Source organism: Elephantulus edwardii, unplaced genomic scaffold, assembly GCF_000299155.1.
Source record: "Elephantulus edwardii isolate Elephantulus edwardi_28Jun2011 unplaced genomic scaffold, EleEdw1.0 scaffold00030, whole genome shotgun sequence".
NCBI classification, from domain to species: domain Eukaryota; kingdom Metazoa; phylum Chordata; class Mammalia; order Macroscelidea; family Macroscelididae; genus Elephantulus; species Elephantulus edwardii.
The window spans coordinates 8,042,538-8,065,154 of NW_006399780.1; positions in this window are offsets into that span (position 1 = coordinate 8,042,538).

Here is a 22,617-nt window from a genome sequence, read left to right on the forward strand (position 1 = left end):
AGGGAGGGAGGGAGGGAGGGAGGGAGGGAGGGAGGAAGGAAGGAAAACATTACACAGCACATTCCCTGTGTACTTACATAATATTTTAGATCCCTACCTTATGAAGGAATGTGAAGGTAACATTTAAAGATAGAGAATTTGTGTACAGAAAACTAACCTCATGTCCAAGTTCTGCTACTCAGCATGGATGTGATGTGGGTAAGTTTTTAATCTATCTAAGCTTTCGTTTCTTCACATGGAAATAAAATTAATATATACCTTATAGAGTTACCTACCATAAGGATAGTATGTCAAAACACAATGGTTGGCACTTACAGCTCAGATTATCTCTCTTCCATAAGACCACTGTAGTAAACCAGAACCCCACTCAACCTTCTCGGATGGACGCGATGGCTGGAGCTACAGCACCCATTTTGTAGCCAGCAGTGGCAAGTATGAGTGAAACACAGAAAGAATTACTGTCAGAGGTTATTGCAGACTCTCTACACCAAAGGTACAGTTTCGTATTGTCTAAGAGGGGGACAAATATATTTGCTAAAAACACTAAGTCATTTCTTTTTTTCCTGTTTCTTGCAGTAACAAAAAGAGTTACCCCCTTTAGCCCTATCTTCCTTTATTTAAACCACTAACTAGATATGACTTGTCATAAATTATGCCTTCATTTAAGGGGGGGAGTCAGTTTGTAGTGGATGTGTGTTGGTCTATGTGTTTGTGTATGTATATGTGTACTCAGGTGCCACAGGGAAGTTCCAGGTGTTTGTTCACAAGCCAATTCTGTAACTAATTATGGGGCAAGATAACTTGGGAGTTTTCTCCTTTGCACATATGAAGAGAAGCAGTAGCAGGTGTTTCTGGCATGATATCTGTCATCTGGGGGCCTCCTTTACCTCAGCCTGCTATGCACTGATTTCCTAAGCCGAGGGGAGCTCCTTGCAGGCGGAAGGTGAGCTCATGGCAAGACAGGGATTGCTGGCACAGGCCCTGCAAGGTCAAGATCCACGTAGCACCTCAAAAAGGGAAAGGAAAACCCAGAGACAGGGCAGTTGGTGCAGGAGAATGCCAGAAAAATACTCAAAGGTTTGACCTGTAATTTGAAGCAAGATCAAAAGCTAGGGTAGTGGGTGGCTCACTCTTGCTCTCCCCTAGCCCCTGAGGATATACAAGCAGAGTTGGAAAACCTCCAGGTGTAACTCAGAGCCCCAGTGACCAAACAAGCACAAGGCAGAGGGAGGGATGTGGTTCAAGGCTCCAAGTGGGAAGCACTTGTTGACTCTCAGGTGGGAGGTAGTGATGAAATCTGCACAAGCCAGCAGGTAGAAGGGCTGCAGATAAAGAAGAAGGGGAAAGGGCAGATATGAAGGTAGTTCTGTCCTAAGACCCTAGAGAGACTGTCTATTCTCCAGGACCAAAGGGCTAGACTCATCTACATGCCCTCCCTCTGCCCAAGCACAGTCTGGCATTGGGCGGCAGTGGGTGTGCTTGGCCCAGGGCTGGCAGCATCTCTGTCTGCACAGGTGGTCGCCCTGAGGCGGACAAAGGCAAGATGCTGCCAGGATCCTCCCCCACATAAATTCAGCACCCTCGGGACCCAGAGGTTTCCGCATTGCATCCCCACCCCATGCCACCCCCCTCCCGATCTAAAAGAAGTCTTGCACTGTGCTCAGTCCCACAAGAGAGGGCGGTGTGAGTAAGGGTTTGAGCTACGAGGAAGTGGGAGGATGGCGTGAAGCTGAACAGAGCACTGGCCTGGAACAAGAACACCTGGGTCTAGTAACAGGGAACTTCGGGAACCCAGTGGAGGGTCAGCTATGAGAAGCAAGTATCTTCAAGCGTCATGTCTTATCTCAGTCTTAGGTATCTGACTTATAAATGTCTAAACTATTTCCACTTAAATAGAAATTTGGGGGCAGGAATGGGGGAGAGAAGTCACTGACCAGGAGGAAGCATCAAAGAATCTTTCAAGCTGTTGGAAATATTCTACTCTGAGTACGTGCACAAAAATTCAACAAGCTATGTGTACATTTAATATTGTGCACTTTACTACGTGTGAAAATGAGAAACAACCTTGTAAAATCAATGATAGAGGTAACCTCCAGCATGGTCTGGGTCAGGAAAGTACGAGCCTGACTCGGCCTGGCCCATCTACTCCTAGATACACCAGGAATCCAGATATTGGATGAATATGGGGCTTAGAGGATGAGAGAGCACAGGTTGGGTGTCTTGAGGCCCTAACAGGAGAGGGTAGGCTCAGGAACAGCAGACATCCTTCCTGACAGCCATGTAGCCAGCATGGATTCCATTGCTAGGTATGTGGATGTCACTTCTTCCTACTTCCACAGTGAACTGATAGGTCCTCAATGAAATAAGACAAGTGCATGGATTTAGCAAAGCTTAAAGTGACAGGTTCAGAGGGCCAGCCGGTCAACTACATTTAAAACAAAATATTTCTTAGATCCAACCTTGCTTGCTGAAAGTGAGATTTGAAGCACTTGTTGCTTCTACAATATGGATTATATTTAAACATCAAGAAAACAAAGATCCTCACCAATAGGCCAATAGCCAACATCATGATAGATGGAGAAAAGATTAAAGCTGTCAACAGTATCATCTTGTTTGAATCCATAACCAACACTATCGGTACCAGTAGGCATGAAATCAAAAGACGTATTGCACTGGAGAAGTATGCTGTCAGAGACCTTTCCAAAATATTGAAGAGTAGTGATGTCAGCTCAAAAACCAAGGTGTACCTAATTCAAGCCATGGTCTTTCCAATCACCTGCTTTGCATCTGACAGCTGGACAATGGATAAGGATGACAGAAGAAATAGAAATGCCTTTGAGTTGTGGTATTGGAGAAGAGTGCTGAGAGTCGATGGACTGTCAAAAGAACAGATATATCTTAGAGAAGGTGCAGCCAGAGTGCTCCTAAAAGGCAAGGATGGTGAAGCTTCTTCTCACATACTTTGGGCATGTTGTAAGGAGAGGCTATTCCTTGGAAAAGGACATCTCTTGCTTGGAAAGATGGGGGGTCAGTGAAAGAAGAGCCCTTCAACAAGATAGATTAACATAATGGTTGTTTAGCAATGGGCTAAAATATATCAGAGATGATAAGGATGGCACAAGACAGGACAGGGTTCAAGTTGTTCATAGGATTGCTATGAGTTGTACTTGATTTAGTGGCACTTAGAAACAACATAGTAGTTTTAGGGAACTCTGGTGGCTTAGTGGTAAGGAGTTGTGCTGCCAATTCAGAGACAACAGTTCAAATCCACCATCTGCTCCTCACTAGATTAATAGCCCTTGAAAACCATTGGAAAGTAAGCTATAAATCTGTTCCAACTCAACAGCACTTAGCAACAACATAGTAGTTTTAAAAGTGGATGCTCAGAAAGTAACTATGAGATATCATCTCACTCCAGTAAGAATAGCAAAACTTAACAAAACAGCAAACAACAAATGCTGGCGAGGTTGTGGAACCCTTATTCATTGCTGGTGGGAGTGTAAAATGGTACAACCACTATCGAGGGCACTTTCTCAAAAGTTGGAAATAGAAATACCATTTGATGCAGCAATTCCACTACTGGGAATATACCCCAAAGAAACCATAACAGTAACCCAAGCAGATATATGCACACTATGTTTATCACGGCTTTGTTCACAATAGCAAAAAGTTGGAAACAACCTAAGTGCCCATTAACAAACGAATGGATAGAGAAGCTCTGGTATATTCATACAATGGAATACTATGCTGCAGTGAAAAAACAGGGAACTCATGCAATATTATTCAAAATTGGTGACCCCGTAGTGGGAAGAAGCTGCACTGCAATCCCAGAGGTAGGTGGTTCGAATCTACCAGATGCTCTGCTGGAGAAGGAGGGGCAATCTCCTCCTGTACCAGTCAGATCTGATTTGACGGCACACACACAAAATAATAAAATAAACTATAAAAAAAAAGCAACGAAAATGGGTGACCCTGGAGGACATTATACTGAGTGAAATATCTCAGTCATAAAAGGACAAATATTGCATAGGGCCACTGTTGTAAAATGGGACTGACAGCAGGGTTGGGGGAGACTGAGAAAGATGGGATAAATTACGTATACAGCATTGAAACAGATGAGGGAGAGAACTGTTTAAAAGGGATATGTGATTAGGTATTATTGTCATGACAAGAGTCCAGAATTAAGGCTGCATATCAGAGTGAACCTGGGGGCAGGGTTTGTATAACGATGAAAGAATTTATCTCTTAATTTTCAAAGAAAACAGTGAATTGTGGGGGGAAGGAGTGGTCAGGGAGAAAAGTGCAACAATGAATGAATGGAAATCCAAAGTCTCTGTAAATTTTCATTAAAATTAGTAATAATTTTAAAAGGGGGAGGAAATGGATGGTCAGAGAGAGAAAGATCATAAATGAGATGGACTGACCCAATGATTGTCACAATGGACTCCAGCATATCAGTGTTTGTGAGGATGGGGCCGGTTAGGACAAGATTTAGATCTACTCTTCATAAGGTTGACTTGACGGCAGCTAACAATAAAAAAATTACAGAGTAGTTTTAGGTTTGTTGAAAAATGGTGCTGAGTTCCCATCTGGCCTATATCAACCCTGCATAGTCTCTCCTAACATCTTGCTTTCATTTGGGTTCCTGGGTGGTGTAACTATTAACATGCTACACTGCTAATTGAAATGCTGAAGGTTCAAATCCACCCAGAGGTGCCTACAAAGAAAGGCGCAGAGATCTACTTTCAAAATGCCACCCACTGAAAACCCTAAATAGAATGCACTTCTCTAGTGCAGATAGATCACCATGTGACTTTTGATGCATACAGCCTGGCGCTCACACTGGCTGCGCACTGAGACACCAAACAAGCAAGTGAAAATTGGACAGAGATGAAAAACAACTTAAATGAGGGAAAACCAGTAATGAATATTATATAATGCAAGCCTTTCTAGTATTGAATGAGCCACTTAATTTTACCTTAACATACATTTTTGCAACCATACCAGAAACTCACCTTAAACTGGGGATTGTGCATGTTTCATGTAAGTCCTCCCTCTCTTTGTCTCTTGCTCCAAGAATCATCTAGATTACACAACTCTGATTCTCCAGAGTCCTAGACAACAATAGTCCAAGAAGGCAGCCTTCTGTGATTTAAGTAACTTATTCAAACAAACTCAAACCCAGTGCTGTCAAGTCAGTGATGAATCATGTACTGTAGAGTCAGAGCTAACTCACAGCTGGCCCTCCAGTGGGTTTTACAGAGGCAGTAATCTCATAGAAGGAGATTACCCATCTTTTTCCTGTAGAGAAGAATCTGGTGGATTTGAACCTCATTCCTTTGGGTTGGAAGCACAATTCTTTACCACTACACTGCCGAAGTTCCCTAACGATTCATAGCAACCCTCCATTGGATTTCTGAAGCTATAAATCTTTATAAGAAATGGCCTATCTTTCACTGTTAGAGAGAAATTGGTGGATTCAAATTGCTAACCATTCAGTTTGCAGTGCAAGTCATAAAATATTACTACACCAGAGACAGAAATAACTTACATCCCTGGAGGAAGATATGAAGTTTGGTAAAGTAAGGAATCAGAGAGAAAGAAGACACTTAATGAAATGCAGCGACACAGTGACTACAGCTAGGGGTTCAAGAAGAGCAGATATTGTGAGGACAGAGCAGGATTGGGGAGCGTTTCGTTCCGTGGTATATGGAGTCACTATGAGTGAGAATTAACTTACCCTAACAACGGCAACAACATATCCTCCAGACCTTCTCTTAACAGAGCGACAGAAGATACTAATTAATCTCAGAACTCTGGGGGGAACACCTAGAATCATGGAAAACGAATCAAAATCAGGTTCTGCTGTTGTTGGCCAAGTCTAACAGTGGGTGTTTCGCACACTAATAGAGAGGGCTGTCAGAGAAGTTAGAGTCTTGTGGCCAGAGGAAGCCATGGGCCACCACCTTGACCAGCCTTAGTTTCTTCTTATGGTTTCTATGACAAGAAACCATAGAATCGATAATCTATAATATCCTTTTTGTTGTTGTTATGTGCTGTCAAGTTGAGTGAACCCATAGTGACCCTCTACACAATAGCTCTGAACCCTGTTCTATCCTGAGCCAATCTCACTGTCTTCTCCTCGGTCACTGTGTCAATCCATCTCATCCTGGGTCTTCCTCTCACACTGTCCTGCCACTCTTCCAAGCATGATGTCCTTCTCCAAGAATTGGTCCCTCCTGGCCATGTGCCCAAAGTATAAGGTACAGAGCATCAAAATCCTTGCCTCCAAGGAGCAACTTGGCTTCCCCTTCTGCAGGACAGACTTGTTTTTAGGTTCTCTAGCAGACAACAGTGCTTCAGCTATATTCCTAGAACTCTGAGAAAACACAAAAGGTGTTAAGACCAAAAATCAAGCAAAGGTGTGATAGCAACTGACGATACTTGTTTAATTTCTTTTAAATTTAGCTTTCAAGGCAATAGCTAGATTGGATGGATCCTGGGTCTTCCAGCTCTGGGAAGAAAGAAAAGAAGAATGGAGGTGGGGGGAGGAAAAATGTAAGCAACTTGTGGGCAAAGCCAGCCTGAGAATGGGCTTCAAAATGTCCATGAGCAGCTGATGACCAATGTCACAGCTGGAGAACCTGTCCTGGGGGAGGGGGGGAAATGTCAATTATGTGAGGAGTAACTATTATTTGAGTAGTTTTGCTATATCTATTTGAAATTAGTTTGAAGAGTTGTATTACTGGAAAGAAACCCTGTAATAAAAAAGAAAAAAATACCAATACTGACTTTCTTTGGATGCTAGGATCACCCACCACCACCTGTTAGACTATGATCAACATAAGAATTGACTAGCGATGCTATGTTATATTTATATTGGAATGCTTTCATTTAAAAGACTTTTGTGAAATACAAAAAAAGGTTGTAAAAGCTACAGCAAAACCATTACCTAGAGAAATATAAGGAGCTCTGGTGGTGAAGGGCCTTACATGTTACACTGCCAACAGAAAGTGCTGGTTCAAATCTACCAGCTGCTTCATGAGAGCAATCTCCTCCTTCCTATAAAGATATACAGCCTCAGAAACGTGGTGGAGAGGTCACTACGAGTCAGAATCGACCTGAAGACAGTGAACTGTTGTTAGAGAATCACGAGGAAGCTGAGGCCCAGGGCCTGTAGGCCTTTTGGCTGGCATCTTGTCTTACCTGTGTATGTGGGTTTAGTGAAGTCACCCTGGAAAAATGCAGCTTTCACTCAGGAGGACAAGGTCATCCAAGTTTGCCACTTTTTAACTTAATACTAACTTTATGATCTCTTCGTCATTTAGAAAATTGAGTCTGTTCTATCTCCAAGGTTCCTAAAAGGCTAGAGAGATGTGCAAGTAAAGATGGGAGGAAAGTGTAGGGACAGCTGAGAGACGGAGTGAGAAAAACGACTGTGTGTGTCCTCATTCTAACTCTGCACAGGGGCTTCCTGCAAAACTGCACGAGGTTAGTCTAACTCCTCTTTCCTTTCACTTCATTAGCACCCCTCCTCTGAAACAAAAAAAAATAAGGGAACTGTGGCATCCAGGAAAGACTGGAATATTGACCATTAGTTCCATTCACTATGATTATTACTATTAAATATTAATGGATTAGGGATTTAAGGGGTTTTTGAGAGTGTTTTTCTTATTACAAAGGTGCACTCATACAATGTGTAACCTAAATCAAATTCCTCAATAAATATGTACTGTAAATCCTTTACTATTTGATAGGGAACTAAATAAATGGCTCAAGGACACAGGCCGAGGGAGACATATGTATTCAGTTACTAATAGTGCAGCTCTTAATGTTTCTACATTTTTCATCTTCTAAATAGATGTATTGAATTCTCCATTTTTAATCAGCTGTAACTGTGAAATATTCTAGGGCTTTACTCAGCATGCCTCAAAAAGACATGTTAGCAAAATGTTTAACCCCGGGATGAAAATCTGGTTTTCATTAGCCGAGGCGGCTTTAGAGGCCATGGCAGGCTGATCTAGGAAGGCGTGACCTGGTGGTAAGTGGCACCCAAGACCAAGGCTTAACAGCCAAGGAGCCTGCAAGATGCTTTGAACAGAGACAGTGAACAGAGAAACGGCACCAGAATGCCCCAGGTTTCCTGGGCCTCTATGAGCATGTTGGTCGTGTCACTGCCTTCTCTTCTCTCCTCCATTCCTCTTCCTTCCATTGTGGGGGCTTGAAGGCCATGAACTACATTTCCCAGACACTGTTGCAGCTGGATTCTCGTGCCATTTTAAGTCATGCCAACTGGATGCACTCAGGTTTGCATTGCACAGTGGGGTAAAGGCTGTCTTCTTGCAGCTGTGGTAGCTGTCAAGCAAGTTCCTGCAGACACGGTGTTTACAGTGGCTGGATTTCACATTCCAGTGTGAAATGTCACAACTTGGGCCTGATCTGGCATCTTACTTGCCACCATTGGTGCCAAGAGGCAGATGTGGTGATGGTGACGGCGGTAGCAGGAACAGCAGCGGCATCCTGATCTCTAGATAACGGCCATGTGGTTTGACCGTGGCATTAACAATTCAGGGCTGGCTCCTAATTTTGGCTACTATGGATCATCCAGTGATTCTTCAAACTCCTCAAAATTTTTAACTCCTTATTTTTTTTTATTACTGGAAAAGTTTGTTTCCTACACTATACTTTAATGAAAACCTTCTCAAAGTTCAAAATGATAGAAGAGGATCATCGAGCTCCCTTTCTTTTTCCACTTACCCTTTGAAGCGATGTAGGCTCAACAGTTTGGAAGCAGAACTTTGAATGGTGCAAATGGCTAAGGGTTCATACTAATGAAAGGTTGGCAGTTCATTATCAGCCCAGGAGTGCTTTGGAAGAAAGGTCTGGTGATCTATTACAAAAAGGTTACAGCCATGCACACTGGAGAACAGAATACTGTTCTCTGACACATGTGGAGTCAGAATTGACTCCTTGGCAATTGGTAACCAGGGAGTTTTTGTGGCCTGGTGGTTAAAAAGCTGTGCTGCAATCCCAAAGGAACCTGGGGCTCAAATCTACCAGCCTCTCTACAGGAGGATGAACAATCTCCTCCCATGTGATTTACTATCTCTGAAAACTGGCTGGAGGGCCAGCTATAGGTCAGTTCGGACTAGACGTCATGCTACAGTAACAATTGTTCAGCAAGTTATCTTTTTCTGTATTTTCAGTCGCCTGTGACTTGACGGCACTTAACAACAATAACATTAACTGAGAGAGAAAGAGAGAGAGAGAGATATCAGCTGGCCCAGTGAAGAGAAAACGATGTGACCAAGACAAAGGTGGGTGATTTTTGGTTCGCAGCCCTCAGGCCAGTCTTTCATTGTTTTTGTTCAGACATTCTTCTAGGTCGTATAGCCCTGATGTACAAGTTGCCATCCCTCGGTCACTTGTGGTTGCTGTGAGGCTGAACACTGTGACACGGATGTGTCAAATGTGTTAATGGTTGGCCACCCAATGTGGACTGAAAGTGGGGTGGAGCTCCCTGATTAAACAAGCGTGGAAGGAGGAGTGGCATCCACTTCCATAATAGCTTGCCTCCGGAAACCCTATGAACTTGGAGGGAGGATGAAAGGCACCCAAGAGTCAAGGACTCTCCTTCACAGGGTCGCTATGAGTCGCCTGCGACTCCACGGCACTTAACAACAACAACAACTATTTCCTCACTGTTATCCTAACCCCACCTACCACCGCATGGTCCCCACTGCTCTAGTTTCTCAGTGTCTTCTAGTGTTTTGTCTCTTTCTCCTCCACTCTGTGTGACAGTGGTATTTGGTCTCCCTGCTGCAACCATGCTAGAGACCCCACATGAGACTGCTCTTTCTGGGAGTCCCCGACCCAATTTGCCCCCCTCCCAGTCAGCTCCCCAGGCTGTCACCCTTTCCACCCTCACAGAGGATGCTGCCCTTTAGAGGTCTGCTCTGCCTTTTCTCTCCTCCTTTCACCCAATCAGTTTCACTGTCTGGCTCTTCAGAAACCCAAAGTATTTATCATAATTACCCAGTCTATAAAAATGATCTTTCCCAAATTCTCATAGAACAGTCTCTGTTCTGACAGGTCAGTTGCTGCAGGAGCCTCCTGGCGCAGCTCCACAAGCAGGAATTGTCGTTGTTTAATGAACCACATCACACAAATTGCGAGATAAGTGCAGAATAATGGAGGACCTCTGAGAGAGCAAGGCAGGGATGACTGGCTTGGGATGAAATAATTAAATAAGCTTCACATTTATGCAAATACCTCAGGCCGGCTGCATAATATCATCTTTGCGTTCAAAGTACCTATAAATAGCTCAGGGAAAGAAAGCTGAGGCGGTTACACGACCCCGTGCAGATGATGCCTTTGCTATGGGCTGTGGCATGTTAACAAGGCTACACAGGCAGTGTGGAGGAGACTAGGTCACAGAGGTAGAGGAAGGGACAAGGAGCTGGGTAGACCTTTGCAGAAACAATAAAAAGTATATGTACTTTTCCCCCCCTCTTCAAAAACAACCACCACCACCAAAAAAAAAAAACACACCATGGTTCACATCTGATGCTACCAATCTAGCTTCAACTCTATTAAGCCAGCCACTTCTGAAGACTGCAGTTAAGTGACTATGAGGATAAGTGGGGCATCACACACTGAATGAGAAGGGGCTAGCAATGAAAGAAGTATAAATTCCCAAATGTGGATGAGACCTCTCTGTGCCTAAGCCTCAAAAGTCCACCTCAAATCTCCTCCCACTTGCCAGGAACCATATAAGCCCACGAGCATTGCTGTGGGCAGGAGTGGGGCTCACTGGCCGGCCTCCATCACTGGACACAGGGAAGTCACCGCTTCCCTGCCCCACCTGGCTGGCCTAGGCACTACCACCCACGCTCTAGCCTATTTGACCCTAAAGCATCTCTACTTTAAGCTTAAGAAGAGAAAGATTCTCTTGTTGCCTGACACTGTGTCCCCACAGCTGCCAAGGGCCCTCCTCACCATATAAACACTTAATAAACCTAATGAGTAACTACTGAAGTAGATGATTATCATCTTCCTTGAAAAGCTATTAAGGGCCTAGTTAGAAGTGGAGTGGTGCTGGGGCTGCACAAAGGAGGAGAGAGACCGCAGTTCCTGTTCCCTGAGGCAGCCAGCCAGATTCACACCAGAAAAGTACATATCAGGAGGTTGACGTGATCACAAAAGCCTACTGTTTATTCTCAAATACACATCTGGGCCAAGGAAGAATTGGGGTGCACTCTACCCATCAAAGTGCCATCCACCAAGTTCTGCAGCCAATGCCTCAGCCCCACTGCCAGATACATTCTACTTAGAAAGTGAAAGCAAGCTAGGAAATGATTCTCAAAGGACAAGTTTGATTTAAGCTTAGCTCCATTCACAGTTGACTTAGACAGCAAACACCCAAAGTTTCACCACTGAAAGTGACTTCACCACAAAGTTTCAGGGGAAAAGAAAGCCTGTAGAAATCTGAAGACGGCTTTACCCATAACTCCGCAATCTGCTCACCGCTTTCAAGTACACAGTATTTATTATATGGCAATTATCCTACCATAAATGTCAAACAGAGTCAAGGACAGAACTGCCATCTGTCACAAAGACCCCTTAAAATAATTGGAGGTATCAAATTGCCATTTAAGTTACTGGAAATATGGAAATCCAGTTTCCTTTTACATAATTCATACCGTGCCATAGATCAAATTAATAAACACGCTGACCTCTTTCTTGAAAAATTAATGGCCCTAGTTCAAAGTATAAAAGTAGCTGGATTTATAGGGGACATTGAAGATTTATTTAAGAGGACTAATTAGATCTTATTATGCATAATGATATTCTTTCAAATGAGCATTGTAGGAATAGAAATTGACATCTGCAAATGTCTTACCCAAAACTCTCCAGGTATCCAAGTACTCATTTCAAAAAACACCTAGGTGATATCAAAGGCTTGTGAGGAAATGCTTGATTTCTAATCAAGGATGAGAAATAGATTAAACCCAAGAGACTGAAAGACAGGAACACAGCAATTTTCTCTCTTTCCCTCAGATGTTTCCCCTCCTACCAGTGACTTTCAGGGAGAATATTTAACTCAGTTAACCATTTTATGACTTGACTGAGTCTTGCCTTTGAGCCTAGGAAAGCAGTTCCCAAGGCTGGGCACATTTATTCACTTCATGTAAGGGATCTTTATTAAGCACCTGCAGTGTTTCCTTGCCAGAAGAAAAGCCTTGTACAATGTGGTGTTCCACGACCATTAGCTAAGTGTAAAATCAGCAGTAGCAGCAGCATTCAATAAAGGTCAGAGCTGAAAGTGTAAAAGATGATCAATTGCTCATACGCAAATTCAAACCAAAACTGATAAAAATGAAAACAAGTACACAGGAACCAAACTATTATGTTCCATCTAAATTTAGAATCCATCTCAAGAATAGATTTAATGTACTAATGACCACACAAGTTGTGGGGTAATCTTAAACACAGGATACATGAAGAAAGCAAAAGGTCATTAAAATGACAGGGGGAAAGAGAGGACTTGAAACTGTTGTTAGAACAGATTTCTGAAATTTCCTTTTCAACATAGAAAATCCAAAGCAAAAGGAAGAACTTATTTCTTAGTGAAATATGCAAGCTGAACAGAAGATACCAAAAGGCATTAAAAAAAATCAAAGTATTATAATAAAACGTGCAAAGATCTGGCTTTAGAAAGCTACATGAGAAGAGCATGCTTAGCATTTCTCAAGATGAAGGAACTGAAGAAAAGATTCAATCTTCAAGTTTCAATATGGAAGAATTCAATGGGCAAAATCTTGAATGATTCAGAAAACCTCAAAAGTAGATGAAAGGAAAAAACAGAGACATAGGACCAAAAAGAAAAGGATAGCACTGGACCATTTCAAGAAGAAGCATATGATCAATAACAAATGGTGGTTGTTGTTGTTATGTGCCGTTGAGTCGTTTGCGACTCATAGCGACCCTATGTACAACAGCCCTAAACCCTGCTCTATCCTGTGCCAATTGCACTGCCTCTGACACACCCATCCCGATTACCCCAGTCACGGAATCAATCCATCTCATAGAGGGTCTTCCCCTCCTGCTCTGTCCCTCCACCCTCCCAAGCATGATGTCCCTCTGCAAGGACCTGTCCCTCCTTACAACATGTCCAAAGTATGTCAGACGAAGCCCCAGAATCCTTGCCTCCAAGGAGTAGCCTGGTTTAACCCTTTCCAGGATGAATCTGTTTGTTTTCTTGGCAGTCCAGGGTACATTCAATACCCTTCTCCAGCACCACGGCTCAAAGGCATTGATTCTCCTTCTATCCTCCCTAGTCATTGTCCAACTCTCTGATGCATAATAAGTGATTGCAAAGACCATGGCCTGTATCAGGCACACCTTAGTCTCCAGAGACTAACTTTACTTTAGAGAGGTCCCTAACAGCAGACTTTCCCATCGCGATACGCTTTTTTATTTTCTGGCTGCTGGTGCCAAGAATGTTGACTGTGGAGCAGAGCAAACTGAAGCTGTGACCAATCTCAATCTCTTCGCCATCCATCCTGATGCTGCCAATTGGTCCAGTGGTGAGAATTTTTGTCTTCTTGACATTAAGCTTCAGTCCATACTGAAGGCTGCAGTCCTTGACCCTCTGCAGCAAGTGTTTCAGGTCCTCCTCAGTTTCAGTAAGCAGGGTTGTGTCATGTGCATAACACAGATTGTTAATAGATCTTCCACCAATCCTGACGCCACACTTTTCAAAGAGCCCAGCCTCTTGGATAATCTGCTCTGTATACAGGTTGAAAAGGTATGGAGACAGGATGCATCCCTGGCGTACACCCTTCCCAACTTTGAACCATGCAGTGTTACCCTGCTCTGTTCTGACTACTGCCTCTTGGTCCAAGTATAGGTTTCGCATTAGCACAATTAAATGTTCTGGGATTCCCATTCTTCTCAGAGCCAGCCACAGTTTGTTATGATCCACACAGTCAAACGCCTTTGCATAATCAATTAAACACAGATATACATTCTTCTGTCATTTCCTGCTTTCAGCTAAGATCCATCTAACATCAGCTACAATATCCCTAGTACCACGACCCCTTCTAAACCCAGCCTGGACTTCTGGCAATTCTCTGCTGATGTACTGAAGGGGAAAAGAAATACAGGCTGTACTGAAGGCATTAGGCTTAAAGGATTTGATGGAAGACTAATTGAGGTGTTTCAGCAAAGAGATGCAGCTCTGTACATGATCATCTATGCCAGAAAATTTGGAAGACAGCTACATAATCAATTAACTGGAAGAGATCCATGATCCATATTGAAGCTCATTTTTAAAAAAATTCGATCCAATTAAATGTGGAAAGTATTGATCAATATAATTAATCATACATGCAAATCCTGGGTAGGATTATTCAAAAACACCTAGGCCAGGGGACTGCCAGAAACTAAAGTTAGATTCAGAAGAGGCTCTGGAATCAGAGATACCATCTATGAGGTCAGATGGATGTTGGCTAAAAGCAAAAAATACCAGAAAAAGTGTTTACTTGTGTTTTATTGGCCATGCAAAGCCATTTGACTATGAGGATCGTAATAAATTTTAGATGACATTTAAAAGAATAAGAATCCTGGAGCACTTAACTGTGCTCAGGTAAAACCCATGTTGTTGTGGTGGTGGTGGTGGTGGCGGCGTGTCGTCAAGTCAAGTACTACTCATAGCAACAGCATGAAGACCTGAACCCTGTTCAGTCCTGCATCATCTTCACACTTTCTGACACACAAGAGCCCATTGCAGCAGTCACTGTATGAATCCAACTTCCTCTCCTTTACTGACCTTCTACCATTCCCAACATCATTTCCTTCCAAACTCCTAGCAATTTGTCTAAAGTATGTGAGGTGAAGTCTTATCATTCTTGCCTCCAAAAGGCACTCTGGCTATACCTTCTCCAAAACATATCTGTTTGTTCTTTTGACTGTCCATGGGCTGTTCAATGCTCTTCTCCAACAACCATAAGTCCACAGAAACCAAGATATGATCTTGAGTCAATTCCATCAGAATTTCATGACAATCTTAAGAATAGGTTTGGGTCATTGAACACCAGTGATAGAAGATCAGATGAGTTGTGGGATGATATCAGGGGTATCATCCATGAAGAAAGCAAAAGGTCATTACAAAAACAGAGGAGAAAGGGAAAAAAAATCAAAATGGATGTCAGAAGAGACTCTAAAGATTGTACCAGGAACATTGAGAAGCCAAAACAAAAGGAAAACACATTGAAGAGAAATAAACATGTGGTAAAATCTGTACATAGACCTAAAAGCAGTTATTCAAGTAGGACAGGGAGAACCTGCATAGTTTAAAATCAGGAAAGGTTTGTGTCAGGGTTGCATCTTTTCTTCATACCTGTATCAGCATCTGTACACTTGAGTAAGTCATTTGAGAAGCTGGATCATATGGAAAAGAAATTGCCAGATTCATCAATAACCATAAATTTGCTTGCTAAACGTGAAGAGGACTGAAAGCACTTACTAAAGAAAATCAAAGACTATCACTTTCACTATGAATTATACCTCAATATCAAGAAAACTAAAGTCTTCACAATTGGACCAATGGGCAATATTATGATAAATGGAATACAGATTGAAGTGGATTTTATTTTACTTGGATCCACAATCAAAAGCTATAGAAGCAGTGGGCAAGAAGTCAATCGTCCTATCACATAGGGCAAATCTGCCTCCAAAGACTAAACAGCAAGAACTGAAGTCCTGCGATTTTCAGTTGCTTCACGCACATAAATCATGGACAGCCAAAAGAAAAATTACATCTTAGAAGGACCACAGCCAGAGTGTTTCTTAGAGGTGGGGATGGCAAAACATTGTCTCACTTGGGCATGTTGTTAGGAAGAGGCAGTCCTAGAGAAGGACATCATTCTTGGAGAAGTAGAGAGCCACTGGAGGAGAGGGGAACCCTCAATAAGATGGATTAGTACAGTGACTGCAACAATGGGTTTAAGCACACACCTACCTGCATCAAACAGTATTAACTAATACTCAGTCCTATCTGGGAATAGAATGCTCTTTCTTTGCCTTAAACCTAATCACTTTGCAGATTTTTTTAAAAAGCAGATTAGGCACAAAGACAAGTGCAAATAGGGAAAGCATGATGCCCAGGGGAGATTACTAAGGAACAAAGGAAAATAGGGGAAAAGAAGCGGGGAAAAAGGACTTTTCTCCTGCAGTAGACAGAGAATTCTCTATATGTGATACTCTAAATCTAAACTTCAGCTTCATAAATCTAAACTTCAGCTTCATAAACTGTGAGAAAATAAATTTCTGTTCCTTAAACCCGTCCACTATGATATTTTTGTTGTAACAGCACTAAGGAATTATATATTTAGTTAGAAATAATGTAGAAATATCTTCCCTTTTCACTGACAGCACAAAAAACATATTTACCAAAGTAAGTTAAATTTAAATTTCAAGGATTCTCTGGCTTTTTATTAGAGTAACTATAAAAATCTTGGGCATCCAACAACCAGTATTATGATTGACTGGTTTTCAAATGTTCAATGACCCATTTGGCTAGTGGATACAAAATGAACTCTGCATGCATGCACTACACACAAACTACATATGCACATATATATGTGCACACAGTGAACAGATTAATAGAGCATTTAAATAGAGGAAATAAAACACTTAGTATGACCCAAAATGACTAGGAATAATAGAAGGAGAATTGATGCCTTTGAGCTGCAGTGCTGGAGAATAGTATTGAATATACCATGGACTGCTAGGAGAACAAAGAGGCTAATCCTAGAGGGGGTGAGACCAGGCTGCTCCTTGGAGGCAAGGATTCTGAAGCTTCGTCTGACATACTTTGCATATATTGCAAGGTGGGACCAGTCCTTGGAGAGGGATGTCTTGCTTGGGAGGGTAGAGGGACAGCACAAGAGAGGAAGACCCTCAATGAGATGGATTGATTCAGTGACTGGGGTAAAGGGGAGTAGGTCTATCAGAGACAATAAGATTGCCACAGGATAGAGCAGGGTTTAGGGCTGTTGTACATAGGGTCGGTATGAGTCGCAGACAACTTGATGGCACATAACAACAACATGACTCAAATGTGTTGGTCAGCACTGATCTTCTTGAATTAATTTTCTAAGCAAATGAAAAATATCTCCAAAGAGGAAACAACTGAAGTTCCAATGATTTTTTCCCCTGACATATTTTTCACCAGTATAATACAGAGATTTTATTTAAAAGCTCCATAAATTCCAGTGTTCCATAAAAGCTTGACAGATAAGGAAGCAATTTCTCAAAAGTGAGAGGCCAACTTGAGTGCCTGGATAATGAAAGTCTGGTGACATTGATAGAAATAAATATGAAAAGCAATTTAATCTGATCATATAGTGCTTATGAAGTCAAGAAGGAAGAAGTTCTTAATCACAAATCTGTTCTTAGGCACCAGAAGACACATCCATCTAAAATAAACCTGGACCACACATGTTCTTCTGTCCTATTAAACGCAAGTGAAATTTCTTCAGAGGGGGTAAGGAGGGCATTACTTGGAAAGATTTCTCCAGAAAAGGCAAGCAGAGAAATGCTCACTATGAACATTCTCTGAATCTAGCTGAAACAACTGGCTGCTTTAAAGAAAAATATGCACTAAAAATACCTCCTAAAGCATACCTCCTAAAAATGCATTTACAGTAAAATAAGACTATAAGAGAGGACCAAAGAAGAGTAGGTAAGACAAGGAGAAGACTAGATTTCAACCTAAAGGAGCACGCTGTCCTGCTTCTCCTAATTAAAAGGGATCACCTCTAAAACCTGGACAAATAGGACCCAGTGCTAAGAATAAAATGTAAACTCTTTTGTTCTCTTTACTCCAGACCAATCTCATAATTAGCTCAGCAAGAAAAGGTTTTCTCCTCCATGACTGCCTAGGATATCTTTAGCTGAAAATACCTCTGTTTGAAATTCTTGCCTGCAAAGAACTTTAGGAATAACTTTTTTCATTATCTATTTTACATTTACAAAGATAATGTTTAACATTGCAAGAGTCCAGAATAAGAGCTGCATCATAAAGTGGACTGGGGAGGGGGAAATTGTAGAACAATGAAAGATTTTTTTTTTCCTTTTCAAAGAGAAAAGTGAACTGGGTGGGGGAGTAGCAGTGGGTAGGGAGGGAAAGGTGCAACAAGGAATGAATGGAAATCCACAGTCTCTAAACTTTCATTAAAATATCAATTTTTAAAAAACCAAATAAATATGGCACAGAGCCTGATGTGTAGGAGTTAAAAAAGATTTTGTGAGCAAACGAACTCATGAAGGAATAGATAAGTGATTATAATTTTAGAAACTGTGTTTTGTTTTTTAATGGAATTATAACACAAAGATTTTAACAGACTTACAGTGAATTAAATAAAGGCATTACTATGTAAAAATAAGATTCTTGAAACAGAAAATGGGAAATTGTAAATATTAAAAATGATAAGATACTTTAATAATATAATGATGGGATTTCTTCTAAAATTAAGGAGACAACTGCTCATTTTTCAGGTTCATTGACTCTCTTCAGCTACTTGTTTTCACCACCTATATGAATATATTATTTATGCGATGGACTTCTTCACTGCTGCTCTAAAAATGTCAGTTTCTTTATTCTTATCTTCACCCCACATGAAAAGCAAAGTAAGGTGTGAGATTATTTTAGAATGAGACTGGCAAAGACCAGACAGAAGCCTGTAAAGGTCCACATTCCAAAAAAGATTGATTTTGCTTTGTACAGTAATTAAAAGGAAACATGGAAAAGGAATTGGAATAGTCTCAAAAGATCAGACACTGAAGAATAGATTTTGGAGCTTTCACATGATTCAATTACCACGGTGAAAACTCAGGAGAGAATGTATTACTATTGTACCCTAGAGAAGGTCAATATGCCGCCTTACAAGAGCTCAGCTAGTGTATTATTAAAATCTACTGTAGATAGAGACTGAGGGCTCCACATGTTTTCAGGATCTCTAAACAAATTTTCTTGGATGGCATTGTATAATTATCAAAGATCACTAATTTTCGTGTCCCACTGTTATTATGGTGGTGGCGTTATGGGCCATTGAGTAACTACAACTCATAGCAACCATGTGAACAATAGCTCTCAACTCTGCCCTATCTTGAGCCAATCTTTTGAGAGACAGTCTATGCGTAATATTTAATGCAAAAGATAGGATTAATCCCTGAAATAAATAAATCATGCCTAGAAATAAAGAGCAAAAAATATGCAGCTGTAGCTCTTACATCTTATAGACAAAATTAATGACCTGAATGCGTAGGAAAAAATTAGATTACACAGAATTTGTAAGTATTTTATCAAATTAGTTTTTCTCCACTCAAGTTATCAAACATTCAGATAGCTATAAAATTCTGTTGCAATTCAGTAGCTATTAGCTGCTGCTTGGGATGGTGATGTCAATTCAAAGGATGGCAGGAGTGGAGTGGGTATATTTAATTGTGTCACTCATGTCACTGATTGCCATCGACTCAGCCCAGAACCAAAAAGCAGTGGACAGAGCAGACAGTGGTCAATCCAGCTGGCTTTGAGGAGGCAGCTGAAAGATTTCTCTTTAACTCTGGTGAGAAAGGGTTATAGAAACATTGAATCGAGTTATACAGTCCTCACATGTACTAACTATGTCATTTGGGTGAAGGGTATTTGTGCCTGCTTGTTGGTCTGGGGTTTGTTTTGTTTTGGGTTGTTGTTGTTGTTTTGGGGGATGGTTTGTTTTGTTTTATTTTGTTTTTTCCAGCTAGGCCTCTAAGCCTGTTTCTTTCTTTGTAGCTTGGGGACAACAATGCCCCTCTTGCAAGGTTATTGTGGCAGATCTTCACCTGGAAATTAAAGAGTGAAGTACATGGCATTTCGCTCACTCACCACTGTCCAGTCGGAGCGAGCTCATAGTTGACCCTCCAGAGGGATTTCAGAAGCTGTAAATCTCATGGGAGGAGACCGCCTGCACTTCTCCACCAGAGCGCCTAGTGGATTCAAACCACCACAGAAGCACTAATGTGGGGGTTAGCAGAACAACTCTGATGAACTATTCCCCCAGAGTTCCCTCGATATGGCATTTAGATGTTTGAAATGTGTTGGTTCCTCTTATCTTATAGGGTTATTAAAAAATACCTTACTAAAATATTTTTAAAGCCTCTGGTTATACATTAAGTAGTCACCAGATATTGACTTCTGAGTGTGAACTAATTTTTCAGAATACTTAGTCTCCCAGCTCAGTGATGAGGTAATAAGTCCCAGATAAGAATGTCACATAATTCAAAAACAAAGGAAAACTTCAAACAAACAGCATGACTTCAATGTACCAAAACAGAATCAATCAATGCTCTTTGGTTTGTTTGTCTAGTTATGTGAAATGTTTTGCAGTGAAGATGCCTTTTATTATTAAATTCTTCTTCCCATAGGGTATTAATTCTGTTGATTGAATCTTAATGGTAGAAGGGTCATAGGGGAAAAATAAAAAATGTATTGATTCTAAATTTTTTTAATTTTATTATTTTGTGTGTGTGTGTGTACCTTCAAATCATATCTGACTGATACAGGATAAGATTGCCCCTCCTTCTCCAGCAGAGCAACTGGTTGATTCTAATTTTTTAAACCTGACATACAATGTCAGCCTAGAGACTAAAGAATGCCTGATCAAGGCCATGGTCAAATACTAATTACTTGTTATACCTAAGAGAACTGGACAATGATCAAAGATGACAGAAGAAAAATGAGTGCCTTTGAGTTGTGGTGGTGGAGAAGAGTATTGAACATATCGTAGATTGCCAAGAGAACTAACTAACTATCCTGGAGAGGGTGAAACCAGGCTGCTCCTTGGAGGCAAGGATTTTGAAGCTTTATCTCATATACATTGGGCATGTCGTCAGGAAGGACCAGTCCTTGCAGAAGGACATTGTGCTCAGAAAGGTAGAGGAACAGCACAAAAAAGTAAGTGAAGACCTTGAATAAAATAGATTGACTCATTAACTGGGGTAATGAGGTTGGGGGTGGGGGCAGAGACAGTGAGATTGGCTTCTTATAGAAAGGGTTCAGAGCTATTGTACATAGGGTCGTGGTTGACTTGACAGCAAATAACAACATCGTTCCCCTTATATAGGAAACACAATATTTGGCAATCTTTATTCTAAAAATATGCTTCAGACCTCACAAAAGGACAATTTTATTCTCTGACTTCTCCAGCCTCCCTTGTCTTCTTCATCCCTGGGCACTATATCCTTACTTCTTCAACGTTTTTAGCACTTATCCAAATATTTATCAATCTTCTCTCCTCATGATCCCTTCCCTAAGCCTCCCCAAGTATTCCTGAACGTATAGCACGACTATAAGTCAAGTGCAGTCATCCATTTTATCTCGTTTCTTACACCTTCTGCTGACCTTCTTCCCCTGTTGGGTAGAACAAGTATTATTCCTTCATACTGATCAGACTGACAGTATAAAGCTGGTCACCAACCAGTGCTGAAATTTGGAATAAAAAGTTCAGTTTGAACTACTTTATACAATAACTCTCCTTAATATGAAGATTTCAGAAGAGTCATTTATGAAGATTTCAGAAGAGTCATTTATTAGGACAAAAGAAATTTACATCTTTATGTGACACAAAATATTCTGGGGTTGATTTTTCATGAAAACATTAAAAGGCTTACTTTTAAGATGAAGGATGAGTCTTAACTGCACTAAATATTCACAAACATGAGTTAAGCAGACATTAAATCTAATATACCCTTGTCTCCACATTCCCAGCTTCCTTTCTCTGCTGCCTGCCTACCACGCACAGGTCTATTTAAAGGCAGGATCAAGAATGTAAAGAACCCTCATTAATTTATATTCTACCATTTTATTTTATTATTTTGTACAATTTCTTTTTTTATATAAGGTGGTGGCAATTTTTCCAATTAATATTTTTAGAATTCTATTTTAATCCCTTAATGATATATTTAAGAATAAAATAATTGTAGTTTTTAAATAACATTAAGATCCTTTAAACATATTTTAAGAGTTCCTAATTAGAAATAAGAATCTCTTGATTATTTCTCCCATTGATAAGTGTACAGTTCTCTGTGCTTCTACCTACAAACCACTCTGCAGTTTTCATTTCAGCTTGGCCTCTCCATGCCCACCAGACCTCCCCAGCATCACTTAAGAACTTCATAATTGTTATGGCTTCCTAGCCATGTACCCAAAACACATTCATCTTCCCACTTTCTTCCTAAAACATTGGTTTTAAACTCAGTTAATTCTTTAATGTCATATCCCATTCCCTTGAGAGCCTTCTGACTATATCAAGGGCAAGTTCAAGCTGAAGCTGAGGAAAATTAAACCAAACTCACAGGAGCAAAACTATGACTTTGATTTCATCCCATCTGAATTTCAGAACCATCTCAGGAACAGGTTTGAGGCCTTGAACACTAATGAGCGCAGACCAGATGAGTTGTGGGAGGATGTCAAAGATATCATTCAGGAAGAGTGCAAACGGTCATTACAAAGACAGAAGAGGAAGAAAAGACCAAAATGGATGTCAGAAGAGACTCTGAAGATTGCACTGG